Genomic DNA, 10,276 nt, shown 5'->3' on the forward strand with positions numbered 1-10,276 from the left:
TTTGATCCCTTGCCTTTTCCAGCTTCTAGAGGCTGCCCATATTCCCCAGCTTATGGCCCACTTCCTCCATCTTCAAAGTCAGCAGCAACAGTGGGCCAAGTCCTCATGGTACGTCTCTCTGACCCAGGCTTCTGCAAGCCTCTTCTCCTTTTAAGAATCCATGTGATTAGCCGGGCGTGGTGGCTCACGCCTGTAATCCCAGCACTTTGGGAGGCCAAGGCCGGTGGATCACGAGGTCAGAAGTTTGAGACCAGCCTGACCAACATGGTGAAACCCCATCTCTAAAAATACAAAAATTAGCCAGGCCTGATGGTGCGTGCCTGTAATCCCAGCTACTCAGGAGGCTGAGGCAGGAGAATCGCTTGAACCTGGGAGGTAGAGATTGCGCCACTGCACTCCAGCCTGGGTGACAGAGCAAGACTCCGTCTCAGAAAAAAAAAAAAAAAAAAAAAAATCCATGTGATTAATTTGGGCCCACTTGGATAATCCAGAAAACTCTCCAGAAAGTTTGCACACATAATCACATCTATAAAGTCCCTTTTCCCATGTAAGGTAAACATGTTCACAGGTTACAGGGTAGAACATGGACATCCTGTAGAGGCAAGTGGACATTGTTGTGTGCCTGCCACAGGGAGTGTCAAAAAACAACATTCCTCCAAGAAGTAAAGCTTGAGTTCAACTCTTAAATTTTCTTGCATCTTTTAATTTGCATTCATAATATTATTCATTTATATATCCTTGCTTTTGTCATTTCTGCATTAATTATTTATTTCTATGTTAGAACTTGGGGATTTCTTCAAGAAATGGCTGTAAATCTCCTATGGTTTGTGTTATCTTTGCTAAGAATTATAACAAAACATTTGAAAAATTCAAATCAGGCTTTGATATGGTTTGGCTTTGTGTCACCACCCAAATCTCACCTCAAACAGTAATCCCCATATCCCCACGTGTCAAGGGCGGGACCAGGTGGAGGCAATTGGATCATGAGGGTGGTTCCCACCATGCTGTTCTCGTGATGGTGAGTGAGTTCTCACGAGATCAGGTGGTTTTATAAGCATCTGGCATTTCCCCTGCTTGTACGCGCTCTGTCCTCCCGCCTTGTGAAGAAGGTGCCTCCTGCTTCTCCTTTGCCTTCTGCCATGATTGTAAGTTTCCTGAGGCTTCCCCAGCAATGTGGAACTGTGAGTCAATTAAACCTCTTTCCTTTGTAAATTACCCAGTCTTAGGTACTTCTTCAGAGCAGTGTGAGAAGGGACTAATACAGGCTTATTTTGATGCTCCTTTAATTGTTGGTTTGACCTTGTGCCATTTCATACACTGGACACTAATTGTGTTGGTCTTTTGCAAATTATAAATCCCACTCTGCAGGAGCAAATTTATTAACTTTTACATGCCACCTAGCCTAGAGTCATGCACAGACAATAATTAGCAGAAAATAAAAATAAAAATTAGGCTGGGGGCGGTGGCTCATGCCTGCAATCCCAGTACTTTGGGAGGCTGAGACAGACTGATCAATTGAGCTTAGGAGTTTGAGACCAGCTTGGGCAACATGGCAAAACCCCAGCTTTACAAAAAATACAAAAATTAACCAGGTATGGTGGCGCATGCCTGTAGTCCCAGCTACTTGGGAGGCTGAGGTGGGAGGATCGCTTGAGCCTGGGAGGCGGAGGCTGCAGTGAGTCAAGATTGCGTCACTGCACTCCAGCCTGGGAGACAGAGTGAGACTTGTCTCAAATAAATAAATAAATAGTAAACATAGGGATTTCCCTATCTTTAAACCATATTAACTCACCTAAGTATTAATCCCTCATAGACCGTAAAACTGAGTTTCAAAACAATAGTAGCTGCTGTTCAAAATAGCTTCAGTATTTCTCTCTCTCTCATTTGATTCCAGCCCTAATTAGAATCAATGACTTTGATGAATGAAATCCACAAGGAAGTACATAGGAAGCAAGAAGGCAAGAGGGCAAGATTGGAACCTGGATAAAAGCCAACATTTGAAAGGAAGATGGAAGGACAGGATTGAGGAGAGGCCATTGGATAGGACAGTCTGACCTGTGTGAAAAGTGTTCCTGCTGAGCTCCCAGATCCTCTTTCCTTGCCTCTTGCTTCACTGTGTTTACTTTTACCCAGAGGCTCCTCCTGGAAGGATCTCAGAACAGTTTGGGTTATTCTCAGCTACCCCTTGCCTATTCTTTCCTGACAGGAAAAATTCTAGTCCACTCCAACTACAAATGTCAGGAGGACGATTTGGTAGACCGTCTTCTTTTTTTTCTGATTTTATTTATTTGTTTGTTTAATAGAAAATATATTCATATAGTGCAACATTCTAAAGGTCAAAAGGTATTAAAAAGAGTATATTGTGAGGCAGGAGGACTGCTTGTGCCCAGGAGTTTGAGACCAGCCTGGGCAACATAGTGAGGCCTTGTCTCTACAAAAATTAAAATTAAAATTAAATTAACTGGACATAGTCCTAGATGCTCGGGAGGCTGAGGTGGGAGGATTGCTTGAGTCTAGGAGGTCAAGGCTGCAGTGAGCTGTGATCATGTCACTGCACTCCAGCCTGGGCAACAGAGTGAGACCCTGTCTCGAAAAATATATATATATATATTTATTTATTTATTTATATTTATATTTATATTTATACAGTGAAGAGTAAGCCTCCTTTCCATCCACATCTCCCATGGATGTTCCCTGACTTTTATTACTGGTTTCTTATACATTGTATGGGAACCAGAGATAACCTCCAACCTCTCTTTTAGCTCTTAGTGTGCTCTTCAGCTGGATCTAAAAACCACATTGACCTGTGGTTAACCAGAGAAAAGTATACAAATTTTATTAGTTTTACATGTGTATTGCCTCCAGTTCCGTCTCTGGTGATAAGGACTGTTTTCTCACCCTGGTATAGACAGGGTGCCCTTCTCAGAAGAATCTTTATTTCTTGCTGCATGCAAAATTCAAACGGTATTAAAACATTCAAACAAAAGGCATTAAAACATTCAAAAGGTAGGAAAAGAGTATATTGTGAGGCAGGAGGGTTGCTTGAGCCCAGGAGTTCAAGACCAGCCTGGGAAACATAGTGAGATGCCATCTCTACAAAAAATTTAAAAAGTAGTCAGGCATGATGGCGTGCACCTGTATTCCCAACTACTTAGGAGGCTGAGAGAGGAGAATCCCTTGAGCCCAGAGTTCAAGGTTACAGTGAGCTATGATCTCACCACTGTACTCCAGCCTGGGTGACCTAGCAAAACCTTGTCTCTAAAAAAAAAAGAATAATAAGGCCGGGCACAGTGGCTCACACCTGTAATCCTAGCACTTTGGGAAGCCGAGGTGGGCAGATCACTTGAGGTCAGGAGTTCGAGACCAGCCTGGGCAACATAGTGAAACCCCGTCTCTACTAAAAAATACAAAACTTAGCCAGGCATGGTGGTGCATGCCTGTAGTCCCAGCTTCTTGGGAGGCTGAGGCAGGAGAATCACTTGAACCCAGGAGGTGGAAGTTGCAGTGAGCTAAGATTGTGCCACTGCACTCCAGCCTGGACGACAGAGTGAGATCCTGGTCTCAAAAATAAATAAATAAAATAAAAATAATAAAATGGATAATTATTATTAACTAAAGTCCATAGTTTGTCCAAATATCCTTAGTTTTTACCTAGTGTCCTTTTTCTGCTCTAGGATCTCTTCCAGGGTACCATCTCACATCTATGACTTGGCTATAACTTGGCCAGCTTTGAGGGATACTATTAAGTATGTTGTAGCTTGTCTCTATTGGAATGTGACATTTTTCTTATTATTAGACTGGAGTTAAGGGTTTTAGGGAGGAAAACCACATAAAGTACCATTTCATCATATCATATCAAGGTTACATACCATCAACATGATTCTATCACTACTGATATTTACCTTGCTCACCTGGTTGAGGTAATGTTTGTTAGGTTTCTTCACTGTAAAGTTACCCTTTTTTCTCCATTTCATATTGTATTCTTTGGAAGGAAGTCACTGTAGTCCATACTTTGGCTAGGCGTGATGGCTCTTAGGGAGGCCGAGGCGGGTGAATTGCTTGAGCTCAGGAGTTCGAGACCAGCCTGGGCAACATGGTGAAACCCTGACTCTAGAAAAAAATACAAAAAATTAGCTGGGCATGGTGGCACATGCCTGCAGTTCCAGCTAATTGGGGGTCTGAGGTGGGAGGATCCCTTGAGCCCAGGAGGTTGAGGCTGCAGGGCGTTGAGATCACGTCACTGCACTTCAGCCTGGGCAACAAAGTGAGACCCTGTCTTAAAAAAAAAAAAAAAAAAAAAAAAAAAAAAAAAGCTCATAACAGCTTTATTCCGAATGGCAAATTTAGAAACAACCCAGATGCCTAGTAATAGGAGAGTGGGTAAATTATGTCCTCACAAAACTAGATACTAACTAGCAATAAGAAGAAAGACCTACTGGAACATACAACATGGATGACTCTCAAAGGAGAAAAACCTGAACACAAATAGATGCTGTATGTTACCGTGGATGGGCTAAGTGAGTGCACATAGTGCACACTGAAGATTTCTATGTTACATGTTAACAGCCACCAGAACGCATCCATTACAGAACAGGGACCAAAACAATCAAGTGTCAAAATAATGCTCAAACTAATGTTTTAGCACCCTTTGGAAGCTGGCACAATGGGTACACCAATGGACAGATGGGGGTTAAGCATAGGCCCGGTGGCATGGACCTCCACTCATCAAGACTGCCACCTTTCAACATCCAACCTGTCAGCCACAGAGACCAATGCTCTACAGATGTGGTACTATTTTTGTTTTTCTTTCTTTCTTTTTTTTGAGACAGAGTCCCACTCTTTCGCCCAGGCTGGAGTGCAGTGGCATGATTTCGGCTTACTGCAACCTCTGCTTCCTGGGTTCAAGTGATTCTCCTGCCTCAGCCTCCCGAGTAGCTAGGATTACAGGCACGTGCCACCATGCCTGGCTAATTTTTGTATTTTTAGTAGAGACAGCGTTTCGCCATGTTGGTCAGGCTGGTCTTAAACTTCTGACCTCAGGTAATCTGGCCACCTCGGCCTCCCAAAGTGCTGGGATTACAGGTGTGAGCCACCTCGCTCAGCCTGTGGCACTGTTTTTCAAAATCAACCAGCTACCTTGCAGCAACTTGACTACATTTTTTTTTTTTTTGAGACAGTCTCCTTCTGCCACCCAGGCTGGAGTGCAGTTGCACAATCATAGCTCATTGCAGCCTCAATCTCCCAGGCTCAAGCAATCCTCCTGCCTCAGCCTCCTGAATAGCTGGGACTACAGGTGTGTACCACCATACTTGGCTAATTATTTTTTTAGTTTTAGTAAAGACAAGGTCTCACTATGTTGCCCAGGGTGGTCTCAAACTCCTGAGCTCAAGCAATCCTCCTATCTTGGCCTCCCAAAGTGCTTGGATTACAGACATGAGCCACTGTGCCTGGCCAGGATGTTTCTATCCTAGAAGAGTCACTGGTTCATTCTCATATGAACAGATACCTATTCAGCATATGGGTTTGCCTTTCCTGCCCACAGAGCTTCAGGCAGCATCAGTATCTGGGGGCTTGTTGAGTACCTGTTCTACAACATGGAATTCCACTCGGCACAGCATGTAACCAGGGAACCCATTTCACAGTAAGAAAGTGCTGCAGTGGGCCCAATGACTATGGGCTACCCTGGTTGTACTGCATACTGCACCACTCAGGAGCAGCTGAGCTAATACAATGTTGGAATGGCCTGCTGAAGGTACAGTGGAAGTGTCAGCTTTGAAGGTGGGTGCCATGCTCCAGGATGCATTGAATCAGAAACACTATCTAATCCAGAATATTTTCATCAATCCAGTAAGAAACCCCATACCCATTAGCAGTCATCCCCTACTCCCCTGTCTTCCCAACCCCTGACAACCACTAATTTACTGTTTGTCTCTATGGATTTGTCTAATTCTGGACATTGGATATAAATGGAATCATACAATATATGGTCTTTTGTGACTGGCTTCTTTCACTGAGCATGATGTTTACAAGATTTACCCATGCTATGGCATGCATCAGAATGTCATTCCTTTTTATGGGTGCATAATATTCCATTGTATGGATAGGTATTTTATTTATCCATTCATTGGTTGATGGACAATTGGGTAGTTTCCAGTTTTGGGCTGTTATGAATAATGCTGCTATGCACATTTGTGTATAAGTTTTTTTGTGTATGTGTGAAGATGTTTCAAATTCTCTTGAAGAATTTGAATTTGGGAGAAGAATTGCTAAGTCATCTGGTAACAGATCTTATCAGGAACTGCCCATCTGTTTTTTAAAGCAGCTGTACCATTTTATATCCTCACCGGTGATGTATAAGGGTTTCACTTTTTCCACATCCTTGCCAACACATTATTGCCCATCTTTTTTATTATAGCCATTCTGGTAGGTGTGAAGCAGTACATAAGTCTTCATTTAACATCATTAACCCTTGGGAACTGTGACTTTAAGCAAAATGATGTATAACAAAGCCAGTTTTACCATAGGCTAATTACTATAAACAAGGGTTAAGTTCATATGGCACACTTCTCATCACAAAAACATCACCAAACTTCTTTTTTTTTTTTGAGACAGAGTTTCACTCTTGTTGCCCAGGCCGGAGTGCAGTGGCGTGATCTCGGCTCACTGCAACTTCAGCCTCCCGGGTTCAAGTGATTCTCCTGCCTCAGCCACTTGAGTAGCTGGGATTAAGGCATGCGCCACCACGCCCAGCTAATTTGTATTTTTAGTAGAGATGGAGTTTCTCCATGTTGGTCAGGCCGGTCTCAAACTCCTGACCTCAGGTCATCCGCCCATCTCGGCCTCCCAAAGTGCTGGGATTACAGGCGTGAGCCGCTGCGCCCGGCCCAAACTTCTAAATAAAGACGAAAACACTTCTAATATTAAACACTGAAATAAACGTGAACTATACATACATTTAAGAAAGACTGATAAAAACAGGTAAAATAATTATTTATCTGCTTATTCCAGCTCAGGGTCTCAGGTGTCCAGAGCCTATCCTGGCTGCAGCTCAGGGCACAGGGTGGGAACCACATTGTTTCACTATGTAGTCTATTTGCCTTTTTCCTCCTCTTTGGTGGTGTATTTTTTTTTTTTTTTTTTTTTTTTGAGACAGAGTCTCGCTCTATTGCCCAGGCTGGAGTGCAGTGGCGCGATCTTGGCTCACTGCAAGCTCCGCCTCCTGGGTTCACACCATTCTCCTGCCTCAGCCTCCCGAGTAGCTGGGACTACAGGCGCCCGTCACCACGCCCAGCTAATTTTTTGTATTTTTAGTAGAGACGGGGTTTCACCATGTTAGCCAGCATGGTCTCGATCTCCTGACCTCATGATCCACCTGCCTTGGCCTCCCAAAGTGCTGGGATTACAGGCATGAGCCACCGCGCCCGGCCTTGGTGTTGTACTTCTAGCAGTAAATTTTATACTAACATCTTTACGAAATATTCTCTTTCCTTAAATACTGTTGGTTTCTTAATACGTGACCAATTTTGAAATTGCTTCTTACCCTGCTCCTTCTCTCTCACCATTTAGCCACTAGCTTTATCCTAGTGTCAATTTGTGTACTTGTTTTTGTTTTGTTTTGTTTATTTGTTTTTTGAGACGGAGTCTCGCTCTGTCGCCCAGGCTGGAGTGCAGTGGCGCAATCACGGCTCACTGCAAGCTCCGCCTCCCGGGTTCACGCCATTCTCTTGCCTCAGCCTCCTGAGTAGCTGGGACTACAGGCGCCCGCCACCACGCCGGACTAATTTTTCGTATTTTTAGTAGAGACAGGGTTTCACCATGTTAGCCAGGATGGTCTCGATCTCCTGACCTGGTGATCCACCCGCCTCAGCCTCCCAAAGTGCTGGGATTACAGGCGTGACCCACCGTGCCCGGCCACTTGTTTTTATTTCTTGATTTGTCACATTCAAGTGATACCTTTTTATTTATTTTTAATTTTTTTTTAAGGTTACACAATAATTTTTTGAGAGCCTCCTCTCCCCGCCCTTGCAGTCTCTGGTCACATTTTACGCTTGTAGATTTTGCATGTCAGCCCTAGAAAGATGGCTGGGGACACGGGAGCTGTGTACTGTTCAATGAGACCCATAATGTGGCTGTAACTGTCTTCCTATTATTGCAAGAACACGGCCGGCAGATCCAGCTCCTCATATAGTGCCTTCACCTGGGCCACCTTCTTGGCCTCCTTCTGCCTGTAATTCTCCTTCAGGATCTGGTACTGTTCTGGAGTGGCCCGTTGCAGACACTGAACCACCAGCCAGCTGCATTTGTTGTCCTGGATGTCAGTGCCAACTTTGCTGGTCACACTGGGGTCCCCAAAAGAGGTGAAGGTAATCATCCTGATCTGAAAGAACTCTCCCTCTCCCATCTCCAGCAGGATCTTCTTGGTATTGGTATGCTCCTTCTCTCTATCAATACCTGCCATGTACATGGCTGCAGCTACAGGAAGGTAGAAGGAGTAGAAACTGCCTTGTACTTGACGCTGGATTTGTACCTCTTTTCAGTGAATCTGCCAAGATCCGCATTGCCCTGGGGGGCTGTGATGAGGTCCAGGGTCTGCCCAATCTCAGTCTGATATAAACTCTGCAGGAAGAGCTGGATCAGGTTCTGGCAATAGGGCTGGCTCCCAGCAATAGAGCTTCAGCAGGCGGTAGATACATGCTTCCACAAGGATAGCATCACTGATGGCATCCAAACCCACGCCCGGCTTCTGAAACCAGCAGATCTGTTCCCAGCGGTGAGCAATGAATCCGTGATGTCATTTGCCACCAGGAACAAAGTTTGCAGCAGTTCCACACACCAGCCCATAGTCAGGGACCGCTGGAGACTCTCAGCATCCTGTTTCCTCAGCTCCACCAGCTCCCAGAATGCTACTAGCACCGTCAAAGCCCGGTGATACTTGCCTCCAATGGCATTGTACTACAGGACCTCTTTGCGCTGGGTGATAGCATCTCCTGTCTCTGGGTGCCTCATCTCATCCCCAATGATCTGGGAGAAGCACTGAACGAAATCCTGCTTTTCTTGCACATAAACATCTGATCTCTGGTCTCCATTCATTCTGAGGGACGAGCAGAGGGCTTTGTTCCCGGATGCGGGTTTCTGCTTGATACCTTTTTACTTCTGGCGAAAACCACTGATGTAATCAGTGAGCTTGTTTAACTTTCCACCCACTTGCCCTTTTTCTCCTATTTTTTGTTAGTTGTAATAATTCTACATCATTAGAGCATCCAATTTTGTCTCTCATCCCCCCATCTGTACAATTAAACATATGCAACACTCACCCCCAGACCTTATGCCAAGGCTTCTATACTCATTTACGATTGTCTGAAGCTTGCTCACTGGTAAATTTCTTAGGAAAGGCTCATGGGAAAAAATATTCCCTGAGTATTAGCATGCTCTGAACTATCTGTGTGGACTTTATACTTGGACAGTTTGTCTGGATGTGAAAATCCTTTGGTGTTGACTCTTCTGGGTTTTTACAATGTTCTCTTTCAAAACATGTTCAAGTTTTTTTTTTTCCCAAGAAATTTTAACCTAATTATAGTTTTCCATTTGTGTTCTGTTCCATTGCTTTTTCTTTCTTCAGGGAGTCCAATGAATATATATCAAATCTTCTTTATCCTAAATCCTTTTTTTCTCCTTCCCTGCCCCCCCCCTTTTTTTTTTTTTTTTAAGTCAGGGTGTCACTCTGGCACACAGGCTGGAGGGCAGTGGTGTGATGTCAGCTCACTGCAACCTTGACCTCCTTCTCAAGGGATCTTCCCACCTCCGCTTCCCAAGTAGCTGGGACTACAGGTGCGCCACAATGCCCAGGTCTTTCCAGCTTTTCCTTACTGTGCATTCCATTGGTAACTTTTCATTTTTGTCTTCCTTCTTAGTCTTCATTTCTATTTTTTCCCCAAATTTCGCTTGACTGATCTGGGTGACAGAGTGAGACTCTGACTCAAAACAAAAAACAGACAAAAACCCTTCTTTGCCTTCAGTGTTGCCCCTCATAGAATTTTTTTTTTTTTTTGAGATGGAGTCTCACTCTGTCTCCAGGCTGGAGTGCAATGGCACAATCTCAGCTCACTGCAATCTCCGCCTCCCGCGTTCAAGTGACTCTCCCGCCTCAGCCTCCTGAGTAGCTGGGACTACAGGTGTGCACCACCATGCCCAGCTAATTTTTGTATTTTTGGTACAGATGGGGTTTCACCATGTTGGCCAGGATGGTCTTGATCTCTTGACCTTGTGATCCGCCTGC

General features: G+C 44.4%; 1 pseudogene; it reads right to left on the reverse strand.

The window, feature by feature from the left end:
- Positions 1-8,035: 8,035 nt before the first annotated feature.
- On the reverse strand, positions 8,036-9,108 carry LOC129013843 (farnesyl pyrophosphate synthase-like; annotated as a pseudogene).
- Between the last annotated feature and the right edge of the window lie 1,168 nt (positions 9,109-10,276).

Source organism: Pongo pygmaeus, chromosome 16 (genome assembly GCF_028885625.2).
Source record: "Pongo pygmaeus isolate AG05252 chromosome 16, NHGRI_mPonPyg2-v2.0_pri, whole genome shotgun sequence".
NCBI classification, from domain to species: Eukaryota; Metazoa; Chordata; class Mammalia; order Primates; family Hominidae; genus Pongo; species Pongo pygmaeus.